The 21,650-nt window shown below is 56.6% G+C and overlaps 1 non-coding gene and 1 pseudogene across 1 annotated transcript; both read right to left on the bottom strand.

Annotated features, from left to right (window-relative positions):
- Positions 1-2,969: 2,969 nt before the first annotated feature.
- LOC138499082 (28S ribosomal RNA) lies at positions 2,970-6,662 on the bottom strand. Its single transcript, XR_011279121.1, has one exon. It is a non-coding gene; the product is annotated as a 28S ribosomal RNA (ribosomal RNA).
- Positions 6,663-7,144: 482 nt separating this feature from the next.
- On the bottom strand, positions 7,145-7,295 carry LOC138499407 (5.8S ribosomal RNA; annotated as a pseudogene).
- Positions 7,296-21,650: the final 14,355 nt, after the last annotated feature.

Here is a 21,650-nt window from a genome sequence, read left to right as displayed (position 1 = left end):
ACACTGTACTTTATTCAAAGTAAACGCTTCAGACACCCAGGACACTCAGTCAAGAGCATCAAGGCGGTGCCAAGAGGCAGGGGCTTGGACAGGCAGTGGTAGCTCGCCTCACGGCAGACCACCAGCTCGATCCCAAGATCCAACTACGAGCTTTTTAACTGCACCAACTTTAATATATGCTATTGGAGTTGGAATTACTGCGGCTGCTGGCACCAGACTTGCCCTCTAATGGGTACTCGTTAAAGGATTTAAAGTGTATTCATTCCAATTACAGTGCCTCGAAAGAGTCCTGTATTGTTATTTTCCGTCACTACCTCCCGGAGTCAGGATTGGGTCATTTGGGCACCTGCTGCATTCCTTGGTGTGGTAGCCGTTTCTCAGGCTCCCTCTCCAGAATCAAACCCCGATTCCCCATCACCTGTGGTCACCATGGTAGGCACAGAAAGTACCATCAAAAGTTGATAGGGCAGACATCTGAATGCATTGTCGCGGTCACATGGATGTGCGATCGGCCTGAGGTTATCTAGAGTCACCAAAGTGGCCGGGCGAGCCCGGATTGGTCTTGGGTCTGATAAATGCACGCATCCCGGGAGGTCTGCGCTCGTCGGCATGTATTAGCTCTAGAATTACCACAGTTATCCAAGTAACAGATGGAGCGATCAATGGAACCATAACTGATTTAATGAGCCATTTGCAGTTTCACTGTACCAGTCGTTTGTACTTACACATGCATGGCTTAATCTTTGAGACACGCATATGCTACTGGCAGGATCAACGAGGTAGCCGCACCTGCTGGAGGGTAGCAACAGGGGGAGCCGTGCGACTGCCTCAGAGCCAACCTTTGCACCCTCTGGGGCTGTCTGCAGGACCCAAGCGCCAAAGAGCATCTCTAGACGTGTGTGGGTCGGGTGGACAGGTTGGTCACGCGGGTGCCGGCGGTGGGTGGGAGATAGTGGCCAGGCCAAGGCACAACTTGAACCGGTAGGGGGGTTCGCCAGCACGCTGCCACTGGTATGGCGACAGAGGGGGTCAGCAGCCAACTTGTTTTCCGAACTGCTGGAGAAACGTGCTTGGTGGAGGAGGAGCCTCGTCATGGCTTGCAAGGGGATCCCGTCTGATCTGACCACTGGGGAGTTTCTGGGCTGCTCGGCCTTCACGCTAGAGCCGCCCACTCGAGGGGGTCCTCCCCGAGGGAATCACACCCTTGACACGGTCCCAAGGCGGGTGGAAGCAAATTGCTTGAAACAGCCGAGGCTGGCCAAACAGTCCAACCCTAGACAGACCAAGTGCACCAAATCGATCCCATGGAGTGCTCGGAAGAGCACCCGTAGCAGGCCAGTCTCTGCTGGGGCATTGCGTGGGGCACGCCCCCCGGCCGGCCCGGGGAGGTACTGTGGTTTCACCATGGAGCCCGGGTTGGGCAGCGAGAACCAAGAGGAGCTCAGACAGGCTCCTCTCACCCAGTCTATAGTAATCCGGAGGAAGGTGACTAAGCTTTTTCATCTGTGTACCCAGAGGACCTCTCGGCAAAAGCGTCGGGTATAGAGCCAACTGGAGAAAAATTTCAAACTTACGCCCATCGGGACTTCCAGAGCAGCCCAGCCGTCTGGTCCTTGCAGACATTCCTCTGGGCAATGACCAGATGGCCGTGCTCAGAGAGCAGCCATCGGTAGGTCAATGCATTCCAATGGGCCTGGACAGGAAGGGCCTTTGCCCCCCCGCCTGACAAAGGACAGGGGACCGGTAGGTGCCCAAAGGCATGGGCCAGCACCAATCGTCATCCTTGAGCTCTGGCCAGGCCACCTTAGAGTCCCCCCCCCTCCACGTAAGAGGTTTTTCATCCACCTTGGAGCTTATCCCTCCGGGGAGGGACAGTCGACCCACATGTGAGACAGGTACCCAAGGCTGGGTGCTTGGGGTGGGCCAGCACCCCCCCCCCCCAGTAAGCCTGGAGCTTTAGCAGGGCCCCTTTAGAGTTTCTCCCTCCGGTGCTCCCCGCGTCTGCCGCAAGGCTTGGGGACTCTCGACCCACACGCACAAGGCTGGCACCCAAAGCCAGTGGGGGCAGCTTCCCTGGCCACCCTGGAGCTCTGGCCCGGGCCACCTTAGAGCTTCTCCTGCCACATTAGAGCTTTACCCTCCAGGGAGGGACAGGACCACCGGGCTTGGGGACAGTCAACCCAGACATGAGCCATGCGCCCCAGGCCAGGACCCCCCCCCCGCCAGCCACCCTGGAGCTTTAGCAGGGCCCCTTTAGAGCTTTTCCCTGTGGGGAGCGATGGGAACTCCACCAGGGCTCCCTGTGACTACCACTGGGTTTGGGGGCTTTCGCCCTGGAGCTCTGGCCGGGCCCCCCCTCAGAGATTCTCCCACCACATTAGAGCCTTTCCCTCCAGGACTAACCCACAAACACTGTGGAACTCAGGGCCGGACACTGCAAGCGCATTTACCCCCACGCGGAGGAAAGGTACCCGCTCAGGGTGCCCCTTGACACACGCACCTCGTCTTGGACCTGATCACATGTGGTTGATACTTGCCCGAGGACCGGGAGCAACCCACCAACGCCATTGAACTGAAGCCGGTAATTGCGCCACGGCCGACCTGGAGGCCGCAGGGTGGCACTTCCATGCCAACCGAGACAAATGCAGGAGTCAGCCGTGGCAACCACAACTCGGGCCATCTGGGCATACTCCCCGGGCCAGATGGCCCAGCGGCCGTGCCTGCCCCCACCGTCCAGGGGCACAGGCTTAAGGTACCATCCCGCGCCCTGGTGTGGCTTAAGGCACCACCTCGAAGGCCCGGGCCAAGACCATCTGGTCCGCCAGGCTGACCAGGAAAGATGAGACGAGTGCTCCCTCCCAGCCCGCACACCCCCGTGGGTGCGCACCTAGGGTGGGTGGTATTTTACTGTGCGTCCTGCAGGCACCAGGAGGAAGGATGGAGAACCTTGGTGACGGTGCCGCCTTGCGACAAAAGCTAGGCACAGAGGATGACTTCCACTAGATCGCAGCGAGGTAGCTGCTCTGCTACTTATGAAACACTGAACCAGAATCAGGTTGTCTACGAATGATTTAGCACCAGATTCCCCACAAACATGCGGTGCACTACGGGTGAGAGAGGTGGCCCCCTTCTGTCCAAGTCCCAAGGCGAGCGGCTCTACACACCGGCCGCAAGGCCGGCTATCCTAAGCCAACAGATGCTCGACAGCGCTGCAGTATCACGGTTTGGGGGGGGGATTTCTGACTTAGAGGCGTTCACTCATAATCCCACAGATGGTAGCTTCACCCCATTGACTCTTCAGCCAAGCATGCACACCAAATGTCTGAACCTGCGGTTCCTATCGTACTGAGCAGGATTACTATTGCAACAACACAACATCAGTAGGGTAAAACTAACCTGTCTCACATCGGTCTAAATCCACCTCACGTTCCCTATTAGTGGGTGAACAATCCGATGCTTGGTGAAATCTGTTTCACAATGACAGGAAGAGTCGACATCGAAGGATCAAAAAGCGACGTCGCTATGAAGGCTTGTCCGCCACAAGCCAGTTATCCCTGTGATAACTTTTCTGACACCTCCTGCTTGAAACCCAAAGTCAGCAGGATCGTGAAGCCCCGCTTTCACGGTCTGTATTCATACTGAAAAATTGAGATCAAGCTAGCTTTTGCCCTTCTGCACTGCAGGAGGTTTCTGTCCTCCCCGAGTTCGCCTTAGGACACCTGCGTTATCCTTTGACAGGTGTACCACCCCAGTCAAACTCCCCACCTGCCACTGTCCCCGGAGTGGGTCGTGCCCAGCAGGTGCCGGGCGCTTGGAGCCAGAAGCGAGAGCCCCAAGGGGTAAGTGGAAAAACAATAAGAGTATGGTGTTTCCCAGAGGCCCAAGGGCCTCCCACTTATCCTACCTCTCATGTCTCTTCACAGTGCCAGACTAGAGTCAAACTCAACGCAGACGATTCTGCCAAGCTTGTTCCCTTGGCTGTGGTTTTGCTAGATAGTAGGTAGGGACAGTGGGAATCTCATTCATCCATTCATGCACATCACTAATTAGATGACAAGGCATTTGGCTACCTTAAAGGTCATAGTTACTCCAGCCGTTTACCCACGCTTCATTGAATTTCTTCACTTTGACATTGAGAGCACTTGGCAGAAATCACATTGCGTCAACACCCTCCACGGGCCTTTGCAATGCTTTGTTTTAATTAAACAGTCAGATTCCCCTAGTCCGTACCAGTTCCAAGTCAGCTGCTAGGTGTCGGCCGAGGCAGAATGCCGGCCCTGAACCCCAGGAGGGGGAACGAGAGAGGCAAACACTGCAGCTGGGGTGATCCACAGGAAGGGCCTGGCTCGCATCCAGAGGCAGAGCCGCCCCCCTGGGGGGGGAAGACACCTCATCCAGCCATGGTGCACATCCAGCCCTGCTTTGCGCCCCAGCCCGACCGACCCAGCCCTTAGAGGCAATCTTTATCCCGAAGTTACGGACCTAACTTGCCAACTTACATTGTTCTGACATGCCAGGTTGTCCGCCTTGGAGACCTGCTGCGGATATGGGTACGGCCTGGCGCGAGATTTGCAACATCTCACCCAGATTTTCAAGGACCAGCGAGAGCTCACCGGATGCCGCCAGAACCGCAACGCTTTCCAAGGCTCGGGCCCCTTTCTCAGGGCTTACTCATTCCAGGGTGCCCTGCCCTTCACAAAGAAAATAACTCTCCCTGCGGCTACCGCTGGCTTCTCTGGGATCATTTGCGTTACCGCACTGGACGCCGCAAGGGCGCTTGTCTCTGCCACTCTGGGTTCGGGGATCTGAACCCAACTCCCTTTCGATTATCTGAGGGCAACGGAGGCCATAGCCCATCCCTTCCGAACAGTGCTCGCCTATCTCTTAGGACCGACTGACCCATGTTCAACTTCTGTTCACATGAAACCTTTCTCCACTTAACCCTTCAAAGTTCTCGTTTGAATATTTTCTACTATAACCAAGATCTGCATCTGTGGCAGCTGCACCCGGGCCCTCGCTCTGGGCTTCTGTGCGTACCGCAGCAGCCCTCCTACTCGCCTGACTTGGTCCCCGCGGCTCTCAGCGCGGGCCGTGTATGGGCCTGACGCTCCAGCGCCATCCATTTTCAGGGCTAGTTGATTCGGCAGGTGAGTTGTTACACACTCCTTAGCGGATTCCGACTTCCATGGCCACCATCCTGCTGTCTATATCAACCAACACCATTTCTGAGGTCTGATGAGCATCAGCATCACGCGCCTTAACCCGGGGTGCGGTTCATCCCGCAGCGCCAGTTCTGCTTACCAAAAGTTGCCCACTGAGCACTTTCATACAATACCCGGATCCACGCAGGCGAGCCGGGCTAAATACCCATTTAAAGTTTGAGAGTAGGTTGAGATAATTTTGGCCCCAAGACATCTAATCATTCGCTTTGCTAGATAAAACTGGGGTTTCCGTGCACCAGCTATCCTGAGGGAAACTTCGGAGAGAACCAGCTACTATATTGGTCGATTAGTCTTTTGCCCCTATCCCCAGGTCGGATGATCAGTTTGCACATCAGGACCGCTACGGACCTCCACCAGGCCGAGTTCACCATCTTTCGGGTACTATCACACACGCTCATGCATCATCTCTCTGATAGAGCGGGCGAGACGGGTTGGTGGAGGGCCCACCGCGACAGGATGCCACTGCTATCGGTGAGCACCGGCCCTCAACATCATTGCATCACAGGGTTTAATTCGGCCCTCTGACTCAGGCGCGTGTTATACTCCTTAGTCAGTGTTTCCAGACAGGTCGGGTGGTTAACTGACATCACCTCGGACACCTGGCTCCCTTTTGTGGGCCGCCCCGCCCGGCAGCACGACGTGGTCGGGGCGTATTGAGGGCAGTCCACCACAGTCGCATCGGGAGCCCTGTCTCCCATCGCCACTCTAGCGACCCCCCCAAGAGTGGCCAGGACGGTTGCTGGATAAGGGCGCGGTGGCGGTCTATCTCCCTCAGCCCCGTGGACACAGCAAAACTGCTGTCAGGGGGCTGTAACACTCTCTGCTGGAGCAGAGAGCCACCTGCCGCCTGGGGCCTTCCCAGCCAGTCGTGGTGCACCGCTACAGAGGAAATACACCCTGCTGGGGCTGGATGTGCCCGGGCCGCAGACCCACAAGGGCCTCCCCCGTTCCAGGTAACCAACCTGGCTGCCGTGTTGAATCCTGTGGGCGGACTACACAGACCCCACCAGTTTACCGCTCAACTATTTCACGCCCTCTTGAACTCTCTCTTCAAACTTCTGTTCAACTTTCCCTTACAGTACTTGTTGGCCATCAGTCTCGCGTCCGTATTTAGCCTTAGACAGAGTTTACCACACGCTTTGGGCTGCATTCCCTAGCAACCCGACTCCAAGAAGACCTGATCCCGGTGTGCAAGAGGCCGCTATTGGCCTAACACCATCTGCGTGGTGAGACTCAATCAGAAGGACTTGAGCCCCCTGAGCGATGCCAGGGAGTCTGTCTTCTGTACGCCACATTTCCCACGCCTGCCGCTGAATGGGGATTCCGCGCTGGGCTATTCCCTTTTCACTGGCCGTTACGGAGGGAATCCTGGTTAGTTTCTTTTCCTCTGCTTAGTAATATGCTTAAATTCAGCAGGTCACCACGTCTGATCTGAGGCCGTGGTCGGGGATGCGCAAAGCTCAGGGCAGCTGGCCTCGGGCCCGTACGGGGGGTTGCCCCAGCCCTGTGCCTCTGGCGCAGGCGAGTGTGCTCTGTCCCAATCTGCGACAGAAGCCCACATGGTCACGAGGTCCGCGCTCCATGGTCATCCTGCGCCGGCAGCCATGGGACACCAAAGACAGCCACACACATCACGGCCAGATGCCCCGGGGTAGGGTGAAGGTGCGCCAGGCTTTTTTAAAGCCTGCTGCTGCCACCACCACATCCGGGGGGTGCGCCGGCCACCCGGCCCTCCCGAAACCAGCATGATGCGGGGAAACTGGGGAGGTAGGACGCGTCTGCAATGAGCTTGCGTGCCAGATCCATGGATCCTGCGACGGTGCTGATCGGGGTCTGACCTTAGGGGGATGAATGGAATGGGGTCTCTGCGACAGCCCCAGTCACGCCCCTGGGAGGGAACCCTGGGGCGATTGATGTACAAGCGACCCTCAGACAGGCATAGCCCCGGGAAAAACCCAGGGCCACATGGTGCGTTCGAAGTGTTGATCAATGTGTCCTGCAATTCAAAGTAATTCTTGCAGCTAGCTGCGTTCTTCATTGAGGCACAAGTCGAGTGATCCACCACCAAGCGTCACAGGCAACTTTGTTTTGTTCCAGACGCTGGCCTGACCCTGCCGGTGCAGGAGAGGTCGGGGGAGGCAGCGCTGCCTGTAGCGGGACAGCCCAGCGCCCTGTCTAGCTCGGCCGAAACCATTGTGGTTTAATAAAAGAAAAAAAAGCCAGATGCTCAGCCTGGGAAGCCTGACCGCCACCTGCCGCAGCACATCTCCCCATCTCTCCCTCTCCCTCCAGAAACACACCCATGTGCACCATCCCTATGCCCAGATCCACACCAATGTGCCCCCACCACCTCACTCCAGAGCCACACCAATGTGCACCCACCACCTCACTCCAGAGCCACACCAAGATGCCCCGTCCCACTTCCCAACCCACACCTAGATGACCCATGCCACCCTCCAGACCCACTGTGCCCCATCTCTCCCTCCAGAAACACACCCATGTGCACCATACCTCCGCCCACATCCACAATGTGCCTCCACCACCTCCCTCCAGAGCCACACCAAGATGCCACATCCGCCACCTGCCCACCTGGCCCGATACACTCCTTCTTCCCAGACCCCTTCCGCTTCCCTTTTGGAGGGGGCTGGGAGACGGACAGCGAGGTGGGCCAGAGACAGCACAGACGGGGGGTTGGGTGGGACCGCTAGAGTCTTCAAACCCCAGCCCAGCCGCATAGGGCCCAGCTCCAGGTACCTGGGCAAGAGGGAAGGTCACCCACTGTGCCAGCGGGCCTGGCCATCGCTCGCTCATAGATGTGGGCGGCTGGAACCTTGGCGCCCACCGTCGAGTAAGCCAGCTGCACCATGGCTCAGGACTCATGCCTGGCGTTCCGGGCCCCTGTCTGCCTGGGGAGGCGCCCCTCGAGAGCAGTCAGGTTCCCCTCGGCTCCAGGCTGCCCCCACTCGGGGCCTCCCTGTTGACCAGGGTGTGCCCACCAATGCCCACCCGCTGGCAGGTCTGAGAGAGTAGTGCACGCCCCTGGCCAGCGCAGAGACGGGCTCAGTGAGGAGAGGGGGCTGTGCAGGGCTTCATTTCCGTTGCGTGGTTGGGGACATCTCCAGCAGGTTAACCCAACCCTGCCAGGCATCCCTGGCCATCTGCTGGGTCGCGGACCCCTCTCTGGTGGAAGGGAATCCCCGCTCTCTGGTGGACCACACACACCGGACTGCTCTGCGAGAGGTGCCCCGGGCTGTGGGTGTGCATGTCTGGGATGCAACCAAGGTCGGGCCCACGGCTCTCCCTCCCGCTGCTCCACTGTTAATGATCCTTCATGCCCCCACCCACAAGCAGATACCATTCACACTCAAATGCCCCATTTCTCCTTCCAAACACATGTTCCAGATTCAAATGCCACCTCCCTCCTGACCCACATGCCACCATCCCTCCATCAAAACCCACACAAAGACACCAACATCCCTCCATACCTACACCAAGATCTTCCACCCCTCAGAGCCACACCCATATGCTTCACCTCTACCTCCAGACTCACACTCAGATAGCGCCATTCGCCCTCTCTCTATACCCACACCCGATTACCCAATCCCTTCGACACACACATGCTCCCACCACTCCAATAAACCAACATCCTTCTTTCAAGACAAACATACCCCATCCCTCCATTCACACCCAGATATTCCCTTACTTCCCACCAGAGTGCTCCAGCCCTGACCCATATGCTCCTCCACCATTCCCTGACATGCCCCCACCATATGCCCTGTCCCTCCATTCCAGATCAACAATGCCCCCTCCGATCCAGACTCCAAGATGCCCAATCCCTTCCTCAAGACCCATACCATGATGGCCCATGCTCCCTCCACACAGAAAGATGCCCCTATCCGTCCCTCGACCAATGAGCCCCAATCCCTCCCTCCAGATGCACACCCATGTGCACCATCACTTCCTCTCAGACCCACACCAATATGCCCCATCCCTCCCTCTCAGAACCACACCAAGATGCCCCATCCCTCCCTCTAGACCAATACCATAATGCCCCATCCTCCCTCCACATAGCAAGATGCCCCTTCCCCTTGCATCAGATGCCCATGTGCCGATCCTGAATCACATGCAGATAGCCCCAGCCAACCCCCTCTAAAACCACCCATCCTAGTATGCCCCCATCCGCCCAGACCCACACCAATATGCCCCATCCCCTCCTTCCAGACCCACCCAAATATGCAGCCTTCCCTCCCCAGACCAATGTCCCCGCCCCTCCCATCAAACCCACACCAATGTGCCCACACCAATGTGCCCCCACCACCTCCTTCCAGAGCCACACCAAGATGCCCCGTCCAACTTCCCAACCCACACCTAGATGACCCATGCCACCCTCCAGACCCACTGTGCCTCATCTCTCCCTCCAGAAACACACCCATGTGCACCATCCCTCTGCCCAGATCCACACCAATGTGCCCCCACCACCTCCCTCCAGAGCCACACCAAGAGGCCCCGTCCCACTTCCCAACCCACACCTAGATGACCCATGCCACCCTCCAGACCCACTGTGCCCCATCTCTCCCTCCAGAAACACACCCATGTGCACCATACCTCCGCCCACATCCACAATGTGCCTCCACCACCTCCCTCCAGAGCCACACCAAGATGCCACATCCGCCACCTGCCCACCTGGCCCGATACACTCCTTCTTCCCAGACCCCTTCCGCTTCCCTTTTGGAGGGGGCTGGGAGACGGACAGCGAGGTGGGCCAGAGACAGCACAGACGGGGGGTTGGGTGGGACCGCTAGAGTCTTCAAACCCCAGCCCAGCCGCATAGGGCCCAGCTCCAGGTACCTGGGCAAGAGGGAAGGTCACCCACTGTGCCAGCGGGCCTGGCCATCGCTCGCTCATAGATGTGGGCGGCTGGAACCTTGGCGCCCACCGTCGAGTAAGCCAGCTGCACCATGGCTCAGGACTCATGCCTGGCGTTCCGGGCCCCTGTCTGCCTGGGGAGGCGCCCCTCGAGAGCAGTCAGGTTCCCCTCGGCTCCAGGCTGCCCCCACTCGGGGCCTCCCTGTTGACCAGGGTGTGCCCACCAATGCCCACCCGCTGGCAGGTCTGAGAGAGTAGTGCACGCCCCTGGCCAGCGCAGAGACGGGCTCAGTGAGGAGAGGGGGCTGTGCAGGGCTTCATTTCCGTTGCGTGGTTGGGGACATCTCCAGCAGGTTAACCCAACCCTGCCAGGCATCCCTGGCCATCTGCTGGGTCGCGGACCCCTCTCTGGTGGAAGGGAATCCCCGCTCTCTGGTGGACCACACACACCGGACTGCTCTGCGAGAGGTGCCCCGGGCTGTGGGTGTGCATGTCTGGGATGCAACCAAGGTCGGGCCCACGGCTCTCCCTCCCGCTGCTCCACTGTTAATGATCCTTCATGCCCCCACCCACAAGCAGATACCATTCACACTCAAATGCCCCATTTCTCCTTCCAAACACATGTTCCAGATTCAAATGCCACCTCCCTCCTGACCCACATGCCACCATCCCTCCATCAAAACCCACACAAAGACACCAACATCCCTCCATACCTACACCAAGATCTTCCACCCCTCAGAGCCACACCCATATGCTTCACCTCTACCTCCAGACTCACACTCAGATAGCGCCATTCGCCCTCTCTCTATACCCACACCCGATTACCCAATCCCTTCGACACACACATGCTCCCACCACTCCAATAAACCAACATCCTTCTTTCAAGACAAACATACCCCATCCCTCCATTCACACCCAGATATTCCCTTACTTCCCACCAGAGTGCTCCAGCCCTGACCCATATGCTCCTCCACCATTCCCTGACATGCCCCCACCATATGCCCTGTCCCTCCATTCCAGATCAACAATGCCCCCTCCGATCCAGACTCCAAGATGCCCAATCCCTTCCTCAAGACCCATACCATGATGGCCCATGCTCCCTCCACACAGAAAGATGCCCCTATCCGTCCCTCGACCAATGAGCCCCAATCCCTCCCTCCAGATGCACACCCATGTGCACCATCACTTCCTCTCAGACCCACACCAATATGCCCCATCCCTCCCTCTCAGAACCACACCAAGATGCCCCATCCCTCCCTCTAGACCAATACCATAATGCCCCATCCTCCCTCCACATAGCAAGATGCCCCTTCCCCTTGCATCAGATGCCCATGTGCCGATCCTGAATCACATGCAGATAGCCCCAGCCAACCCCCTCTAAAACCACCCATCCTAGTATGCCCCCATCCGCCCAGACCCACACCAATATGCCCCATCCCCTCCTTCCAGACCCACCCAAATATGCAGCCTTCCCTCCCCAGACCAATGTCCCCGCCCCTCCCATCAAACCCACACCAATGTGCCCACACCAATGTGCCCCCACCACCTCCTTCCAGAGCCACACCAAGATGCCCCGTCCAACTTCCCAACCCACACCTAGATGACCCATGCCACCCTCCAGACCCACTGTGCCTCATCTCTCCCTCCAGAAACACACCCATGTGCACCATCCCTCTGCCCAGATCCACACCAATGTGCCCCCACCACCTCCCTCCAGAGCCACACCAAGAGGCCCCGTCCCACTTCCCAACCCACACCTAGATGACCCATGCCACCCTCCAGACCCACTGTGCCCTATCTCTCCTTCCAGAAACACACCCATGTGCACCATCCCTCCCTCCAGAGCCCCACCAATGTGCCCCCACCACCTCCCTCCAGAGCCCCACCTATGTGCCCCCACCACCTCCCTCCAGAGCCACACCAAGATGCCCCGTCCCACTTCCCAACCCACACCTAGATGACCCATGCCACCCTCCAGACCCACTGTGCCCCATCTCTCCCTCCAGAAACACACCCATGTGCACCATCCCTCCACCCAGATCCACACCAATGTACCCCAACCCTCCCCCAAACCCACACCGCTGTCCCTATCCCTCCCCCAGATCCACACCACTATGTCCTATCCCTCCCTCCAGACCCACACCAATGTGCCCCTTTCTCCAGATCCACACAAATGTGCCCAATCCCCCAGACCCACACCAGCATGCCCCTATGCTACCATTCAGAACCCACCAAAATGCCCAATCCCTCCCTCTAGTCTAGACCAATACCATAATGCCCCATCCTCCCTCCAAATAGCACGATGTCCCTTCCCCCTTGCAACAGATACCTGTGTGCCAATCCCGAATCACACGCAGATAGCCCCAGCCAACCCCCTCTAAAACCACCCGTTCTAAGAGTCATACGCTCATGAAACATTAAATCATTCTATTAGCCCCCTTTGATCAGTTAAGCACCACCACTGTCTCCCTGTCCCGTAGCCCTCCATACCGTTCATGTTGAATAGATGAGCATGATTTTTAAAGTACATGTAATATCCCGCTCCCCTGTCTAAATCGGGTGTCTCGGGTGTCTTGCAGGAACATTCACTGTATCCGGAAGAAAATTGCAACCTGGCAGCCAGAGCCTTGCCGCTCAGGACGCTCCAGGGTCTCCTAGAAACGTTCCCGCCGTCCCAATGAAAATGCCCACCCCAAACGCTCCAAGCAAAAGGCTGGCAAGCAGGGTCCCAAGGAAAATGCCCACCCCATCCGCTGCGAGGCAAAGGCAGGCAGGGTCACAAGGAAAATGCCCACCTCATCCGCTGCAAGCAAAAGGCTGGCACGGTCTCAAGGAAAATGCCCACCCCATCTGCTGCAAGCAAAAGGCTGGCAGGGTCACAAGGGAAATGCCCACCCCATCCGCTGCAAGCAAAAGGCTGGCAGGGTCCCAAGGAAAATGCCCACCCCATCCGCTGCAAGCAAAAGGCAGGCAGGGTCCCAATGAAAACGCCCACCCCAAACGCTGCAAGCCAAAGCCTGGCAGGGTCACAAGGAAAATGCCCACCCCATCCGCTGCAAGCAAAAGGCAGGAAGGGTCCCAAGGAAAATGCCCACCTTAAATGCTGCAAGGCAAAGGCAGGCAGGGTCCCAATGAAAACGCCCACCCCAAAAGCTGCGAGGCAAAGGCAGGCCGGGTCCCAAGGATAATGCCCACCCCATCCGCTGCGAGGCGCAGGCAGGCAGGGTCCCAAGGAAAATGCCCACCCCATCCGCTGCAAGGCAAAAGGCTGGCAGGGTCACAAGGAAATTCCCACCCCATCCGCTGCAAGGCACGGGCAGGCAGGGTCCCAAGGAAAATGCCCACCCCCATCTGCTGCAAGCAAAAGGCTGGCAAGGTCCCAAGGAAAATGCCCACCCCCATCCGCTGCAAGCAAAAGGCTGGCAAGGTCCCAAGGAAAATGCCCACCCCCATCCGCTGCAAGGCAAAGGCAGGCAGGGTCACAAGGAAAATGCCCACCCCATCCGTTGCAAGGCAAAGGCAGGCCAGGTCCCAAGGAAAATGCCCACCCCATCCGCTACAAGGCAAAGGCAGGCAGGGTCCCAAGGAAAATGCCCACCCCATCCGCTGCAAGGCAAAGGCAGGCAGGGTCCCAAGGAAAATGCCCACCCCATCTGCTGCAGGGCAAAGGCAGGCCGGGTCCCAGGGAAAATGCCCACCCCATCCGCTGCAAGGCAAAGGCAGAAGGGTCCCAAGGAAAATGCCCACCCCATCCACTGCAATGCAAAGGCAGGCCGGGTCACAAGGAAAATGCACACCCCACCCGCTGCAAGGCTAAGGCAGGTAGGGTCCCCAGAGAAAATTCACACCCCATCCACTGCAAGGCAAAGGCTGGCAGGGTCCCAATGAAAATGCACACCCCATCCGCTGCAAGCAAAAGGCTGGCCGGGTCACAAGGAAAATGCCCACCCCATCCGCTGCGAGGCAAAGGCAGGCAGGGTCACAAGGAAAATGCCCACCCCATCCGCTGCGAGGCAAAGGCAGGCAGGGTCCCAAGGAGAATGTCCACGCCACCCCATCCGCTGCAAGCAAAAGGCTTGCCGAGGCACAAGGAAAATGCCCACCCCATCCGCTGCGAGGCAAAGGCAGGCAGGGTCCCAAGGAGAATGCCCACCCCACCCCATCCGCTGCAAGCAAAAGGCTGGCCGAGTCACAAGGAAAATGCCCACCCCATCTGCTGCGAGGCAAAGGCAGGCAGGGTCCCAAGGAGAATGCCAACCCCACCCCATCCGCTGTAAGCAAAAGGCTGGCCGAGTCACAAGGAAAATGCCCACCCCATCCGCTGTGAGGCAAAGGCAGGCAGGGTCACAAGGAAAATGCCCACCCCATCCACTGCAAACCAAAGGCAGACAGGGTCCCAAGGAAAATGCCCACCCCATCCACTGCAAGGCAAAGGCAGGCAGGGTCCCAATGAAAATGCCCACCCCATCCGCTGCAAGCAAAAGGCTGGCACGGTCCCAATGAAAATGCCCACCCCATCCGCTGCAAGCAAAAGGCTGGCAGGGTTCCAATGAAAATGCCCACCCCATCCACTGCAAGGCAAAGGCAGGCAGGGTCCCAAGGAAAATGCCCACCCCACCCACTGCAAGGCAAAGGCAGGCAGGGTCCCAAGGAAAATGCCCACTCAAACGCTGCAAGCAAAAGGCTGGCAGGGTCCCACTGAAAATGCCCACCCCAGCCACTGCAAGGCAAAGGCAGGCAGGGTCCCAAAGAAAATGCCCACCCATCCGCTGCAAGCCAAAGGCAGGCAGGGTCCCAAGGAAAATACCCACCCCATCCGCTGCAAGCAAAAGGCAGGCAGGGTCCGGTTGCACTTGCACCGGCAGTCAGAGCATTCAGAATTCCCACTCAACCCCGGGCTGCTCACTGAACGTCTCCGGAAGCGCTTCACTGCTCCGCCCGGAATCACAGGGATGACATTGGAGTCACATGAAGAAGAGGGGGCGGGCTAGGGTCCTTTTCTCGGATGGGAGTTATCCACCACTGTAGGATGTCACGTGGGGAATGGTGGGCGGGCCGTTGCTAGGGTCCTTTTCTCGGATGGGACTTATTCACCACTGTAGGATGTCACGTGAGGAAGAGTGGGCGGGCCGTTGCTAGGGTCCTTTTCTCGGATGGGACTTATTCACCACTGTAGGATGTCACGTGGAGAAGAGTGGGCGGGCCGTTGCTAGGGTCCTTTTCTCGGATGGGACTTATTCACCACTGTGGGATGTCACATGGAGAAGAGTGGGCGGGCCGTTACTAGGGTCCTTTTCTCGGATGGGACTTATTCACCACTGTAGGAAGTCACGTGAGGAAGAGTGGGCGGGCCGTAGCTAGGGTCCTTTTCTCGGATGGGACTTATTCACCACTGTAGGATGTCACATGGAGAAGAGTGGGCGGGCCGTTGCTAGGGTCCTTTTCTCAGATGGGACTTATCCACCACTGTAGGATGTCACGTGGGGAAGAGTGGGCGGGCCGTTGCTTGGTTCCTTTTCTCGGATGGGACTTATTCACCAGTGTAGGATGTCACGTGAGGAAGAGTGGGCGGGCCGTTGCTAGGGTCCTTTTCTCGGATGGGACTTATCCACCACTGTAGGATGTCACATGGAGAAGAGTGGGCCGGCCGTTGCTAGGGTCCTTTTCTCGGATGGGACTTATCCACCCCTGTAGGATGTCACATGGAGAAGAGTGGGCGGGCCGTTGCTAGGGTCCTTTTCTCGGATGGGACTTATCCACCACTGTAGGATGTCACGTGAGGAAGAGTGGGCGGGCCGTTGCTAGGGTCCTTTTCTCGGATGGGACTTATCCACCACTGTAGAATGTCACATGGAGAAGAGTGGGCGGGCCGTTGCTAGGGTCCTTTTCTCGGATGGGACTTATCCACCACTGTAGGATGTCATGTGGGGAAGAGTGGGCGGGCCGTTGCTAGGGTCCTTTTCTGGGATGGGACTTATTCACCACCGTAGGATGTCACGTGAGGAAGAGTGGGCGGGCCGTTGCTAGGGTCCTTTTCTCGGATGGGACTTATTCACCACCGTAGGATGTCACGTGAGGAAGAGTTGGCGGGCCGTTGCTAGGGTCCTTTTCTCGGATGGGATTTATCCACCACCGTAGCATGTCACATGAGGAAGAGTGGGCGGGCCGTTGCTAGGGTCTTTTTCTCGGATGGGGACAAGGACATGGTCTATAAACAGTGGTGTGCCCAACTGAAGCCGGTTCCGGCATCCACGTCATCAACATGCGAACAGAGTCAGGCTGCAGATGAGAACAGTTGGCGGACTCAGGCAGGGCGGAGCGGTGACTGAGTGGAGGGTGCTGGGCTCGAGGAGGTGGAGCGGACTCTCAAGGCTGGGGCTGGGGAGGAATGAGCTCTAAGGAGGAGGTAAGGAATGGGTATGGAGAAAGGAAAGAAAAAGGAGGTGGAGGAGGGGGTGTAGAGGGGGAGGACGGTGACTATAAAATCTACATCTGTGGAACGAGGGATGGAGGAGAGAGGGGGACAGGATCGCAGCAGATCCCCGAGGGATGATGAAGGGAGGCTGGCCCGGAACAACACTGGGTCGGTAATCCAGGAAAAGCACGTTTTGAAAGGGCTGGAAGCCTCAGAGAGCGGTGGGTCTGGGGAGAAGATGCAGGGTGACAGTGTGTGGAAGGTGGTGTTGAAGCCTGAAAGTCAAGAGAAGACGTTTCTGGGGTGAATCCGTTGGAAATTGCTAGATGGGTGGAGGCGGCTGTGGGGGATGTTACTCGGGTGTTAGTGGTGGCTGGGGGCCGGTTGTTGGTGGAGGGGACGGATGCTGGTAGCAAGGCTAAGATTCTGGAGGTGCGTTGTCTGGGTAGGCATGCGGTGCGAGTGATTGATCAAAGTGGTGTGTCGTGTAAGGGGGTGCTGTATGGAGTGCCAGTGTCTGTGAATATGTCTAAGGTGGAAAAGGAATTGGCAGATGTGGGGGTGGTGGAAGCATGGAGGTTGGGGATGAGAGATGCACTTGGGGATGTGGTGTCTACGACTGTGGCAGTGAGGTTTGCGAGGACGGAGTGTCCGGAAGTGGTGGAGTTGGGATATCAGAGGTTCCGTGTGAAAGTTTATGTAGCATTGCCCTTGAGATGTTATAAATGTCAACAGTTTTGACATGTGGCGAGAGTATGCAGGAATGAGAGACACTGTGGGAGGTGTGGTGGAGATCATGATATTAAGGAATGCAAGGTGGAGACCCCGGAGAAGTGTGTGAATTGTGGGGGGCGCATTCTACCGCGTATAGGGGGTGTGAGAGTCACAGGGTGGCGAGAGAGGTAGTGCAGGTGAGGGCGGCGGAAGGTTTGTCTTATGCGAAGGCTGTAGCAAGGGTGAAACCGGCAGGGGTAGTGAGTGAGGTGAATGCGAAAGAGCCGGTGGTGGATGAGGCTTTCGGAAGGAAGAAAGTGGTGGGTGAGGTGAAAGGCGTAGAAATGGTGATTGTCCCGAAAACTGAGTTTATGTGCTTCATAGTGAGTGTACTGGAGCTGGTCCAGGGGAATGTGTCTATCAGTGTGTCGGATCTTACGAAAGGAGTGGTGGAAGCTGGGAGGAGGTTTTTGAGTGTTGTGGATGTGGCGGAACAGGATGTGTTTAGGATGGTTGCTAAAGTGCGGAAGCAGAGTGGGGTACCAGCATGAGGATTTTGCAGTGAAACGTGAGGAGTTTGTTGAGTAATGGTCAGGAGTTGAAAGCGGTGTTGTGTGGAGAATTGAGTGTTGATGTGGTTTGTATTCAGGAGACATGGCTGAGGGATGATCTGAGGTTTGTAATTCTGGGTTTTGAGTTGTTTCGTAAGGATAGGCTGGTGGGGAGAGGGGGGGTGTGGCTTTGGCAGTTCGGAAGGGGTTGATTGCGAGGGAGATTGTGGTGGATGGAGAAGTAGAAGCAATCGTGGCGGGGATTCGGGTAGGAGGGTCGGAAGTATTGGTATTGAATTATTATAATCCGTGTGAGGTGGTGAAGGTGGGCGTGTTGTTTGGAGTGATTAGGGGACATGTGGGACCTTGTGTTTTGTGTGGCGATTTTAATAGTGCCAATACGTTGTGGGGTAGTGACCGGACAGATGCGAATGGAGAACTGTTGGAGGACATGGCGGATGAATTGAGTCTGTTTTTGCTGAATGATGGTTCAGGTACACGGTTGGATGTGAGGACTGGGAAGTTGTGTTTGGATTTAACCTGGGTGTCTGCTGCGATTGCGGGTGAATGTGATTGGGAGGTGCGTGAGGATGGGGATATGAGGAGCGACCACTCTGGTATTTTGGTGACTGTGTGGGGAGAGGTAGGGATCAGGCCACGGATGTCTGGGAGTAGGTTGAATTTTAGGAAGGCTGATTGGGAGGTGTATAAGGGAGTGTGTCAGGAATTGATTGTTCCTCGGGGTAGGGATGGGGGGGGTGGATGAATGGAATGAGCATCTGGTGCAGGGAATGAGAGCAGCGTCTGTGGCGGCAGTTCCGGAGATTGAGAAGGTGGTCGGTGGAATGTTCGAGGGCTGTGGCTGCGCGTAAGAAGGCTAAGGCCAGGGCAGTGAGATCGGTAATGTTGGTGGATTTGGTGGCATATAAGAAGGCTAAGGCGGTGGTGCAGAGGGTGATTAGGGAAGGAAGCGTGGGTATTGGAGGAGCTACTGTGGGACCCTGGGGAGTGATTCTGGTGTGGGTGAGGTTTGGAAACAGTTCAAGTGAATGTCCGGATTGATGAGGCCACAGGGTAGTATGTCAGTGTTGTTGAAAGGGGAAGAGGTGGTCAGTGAGGATGGGGAGAAGGCGAATTTGTTGGGGGGAGTATTTTGCGGGAGTGCACAGTTCAGGGAACTTCCCAGAAGCGGTGAGGCTAGGTATGGGTGTGGTTGAGGAGGAGATGCGAGAGTTGTTGGCGGATGTTGGGCCTTGGGAGGAGCGGTATGAAGTTCCATTTTCTATGGTAGAGTTGGATGGGGCGATTCGAAAGGGGAAGTGGTCTAGCCCAGGGGTGGATGGGGTCCTGTATGTATTTTTGGAGAAGTTGCCAGCGGAATGTAAGTTGGAGGTATTGGCGCTGTTTAATGAGATCTGGAAGAGTGGAGTTTTGCCGAAGTTGTGGAAGAGAGCGATTGTGGTGGCGATTTTGAAGGGTGGCAAGGTTCCTAAGGAGTGTAAGTCGTATAGGCCGATTACGTTGACTGTTGTGCTGTGTAAGGTTATGGAACGGATGGTGGTTGAGCGATTGGGGTTTTATTTGGAGTCGAATGGGTGTTTGAGTGATTTTCAGACTGGGTTCAGGAGGAATCGGTCGGTGGCTGATCCGTTATGAGGTTGGTGACTGGAGTGGAGGAGGCGTTGTCTGATGGGGAGCTGGTGGGGGCGTTCTTTTTGGATTTGGAGAAGGCGTATGATCTGGTGTGGAGGAGTGGGTTGTTTTTGAGACTGTTGGAGATGGGTGTGAAGGGGAGGATGTTTCGGTGGATCAAGGCATTTTTGGCAGATAGGACCTTTCAGGTGAGAGTGAGTGGGGTGCTGTCTGAAGTTTGGAAGACGGAGAATGGGACGCCGCAGGGGAGTGTGATTAGTGCAATGCTGTTTAATGTGATGGTGGATGGGTTGATTCGGGCTTTGGCAGGAATCGGGTGTCAGGTGGATTTCTTCGCAGATGATGGTGTGGTATGGGTAAGAGGGCGGAGTTTGTTGTTGGTGCAGAGTCGGCTGCAAGCTGCGATTGGGCGTATAGAGGAGTGGTGGCGGAAATGGGGCTTTTCGGTGTCTGTGGATAAGTGTTTGTATGGTTTTCTCGAGGAAAAGGGTGCAGCAGGAGTTAGAATTGGTTTTGAAAGGTGTGAGGGTGAAGAGCGTAGAAGAGTTTCGGTACTTGGGGGTAATTTTGGATAGGAAGTTGAACTGGAATTTGCAGGTGGATGGTGTGGTGGATAAGTGTAAACGTAGGTTGTATTTGTTGCGGGCGGTGTCTGGGAAAGAATGGGGTGCCCAGAAGAAGTGTTTACGAATGTTGTATAAGGGGTTGATTTTGAGTGTGATGGATTTTGGATGTCAGGTGGCAGTGGGTTTCACAGCGAGTCAGAAGTTGCGGTTGGATAGGGTGCAGGCGAGTGCATTGAGGGTGTGTTCGGGTGTGATGAGGTCCTCTCCAGTGAATGCGGTGCAGGTGCTTGTGGGGGAGATGCCGTTGGGGTTGAGGAGGGATGTGTTGAATATGAGGTGGTGGGTGAAGTGCAGTGCGAAGAGTGTGGCTCATCCGGTGCATGAATGTTTGAAGTATAATTGGAGGTTTGACTACTATAGGGACCGGTGGAGGAGGAAGGGGGGAGCTTTGGGGTTTCACATGTGGGAGAAGGGTGTGCAGTGGGGTGTGGGCGAGTTGTTGGCTGTGACGGGCACGGATTTGATGAGATGGCCGATGTGGATGATGGGGTCTCCAAAGATGTGTTTGGAGTTGGCGAGTGTAGTGTCGAAGAAGCGGGGTTTGCGGGGTGAGATCAAGGTTTTGGGTCAGGCGTATGTGACAGGGAAAGAAGGGTGTATGGTGTTCACGGATGGTTCGAAAGATCCTGTGTCTGGGAAAGTGGGTATGGCATATTATCTGGAAAGCACTGGGGAGTATAAAGTGGGGCGACTGACGAATGATGTGTCTATTTGTACGGCTGAGTTGGTGGCGATTGCATTGGCGATTGATAGGGTGGGCGAGTTGGGGTATGTGAAAGTGGTGGTATTCTCAGATTCATTGAGTGGGTTGCAGGCGATTGTGGCAGGGGATGGTGATAGGAAGGATGTGATTTTGGACATCAGGAGGAAGATTGATCGGTGTGTGCGTGGGGGAATCGATTTGGAGTTGGCGTGGGTCCCCAGTCACAGTGGCATTTTGGGTAATGAGTTGGTGGATCTGGCGACGGGTGAAGGTATGAGGAGGGGAGCGGTTGATGTGAGGTTGCCTTTGAGTGTGGATGAGGTGAAGGCTGTGGTGGTGAGATGGGTCATGGATGAGTGGCAGGAGAGGTGGGGGAGTGGGGTGAAGGGCAGGTGGATGTTTGTTGTCCGTGGGAAAGTGTCGGTGAAGGTGGATGCGGGGAGTCTGGAATGGAGAAAGGGGGAGGAGGTGAATTGGTTGAGAATAGGACATGTGGGGCTGAATGACTGTCTATATCGAGTGGGGAAGCGTGAGTCGAGGGACTGTGCAGTGTGTGGGGTGCCTGAGACTGTGGGACATTTTCTGCTTAGGTGTGAGAGACATGTTGAGGAGAGAGAATTGATGAGAGTTCGGATGTCTGCGCTGGGTGTGGCTGAGCTGAGTGGGAAGGCTTTTCTGGGAGGTGACAGGGTGAGAGGCAGGAGGAGGAGCAGTGTGTTGTTGGATTTTGTGAGGCAGACAGGGCGGTGGGAGGAGTTATGAGATTGTGAGGGCAATGTGTATGAATGGTGGGGGTAGGTGCACATCATCCTATTGGATGGGGAAGCACCCTGCGTGGGTCCGCCCACCATTCAGAGAAGAAGACAATAGCTACTTTTCTTGCTGAGGAGTTGGCAACAC

Source organism: Ambystoma mexicanum, chromosome 5q (genome assembly GCF_040938575.1).
Source record: "Ambystoma mexicanum isolate Mex_15411 chromosome 5q, UKY_AmexF1_1, whole genome shotgun sequence".
NCBI lineage: Eukaryota > Metazoa > Chordata > Amphibia > Caudata > Ambystomatidae > Ambystoma > Ambystoma mexicanum.
This window is presented reverse-complemented; position numbering and strand designations above follow the sequence as displayed.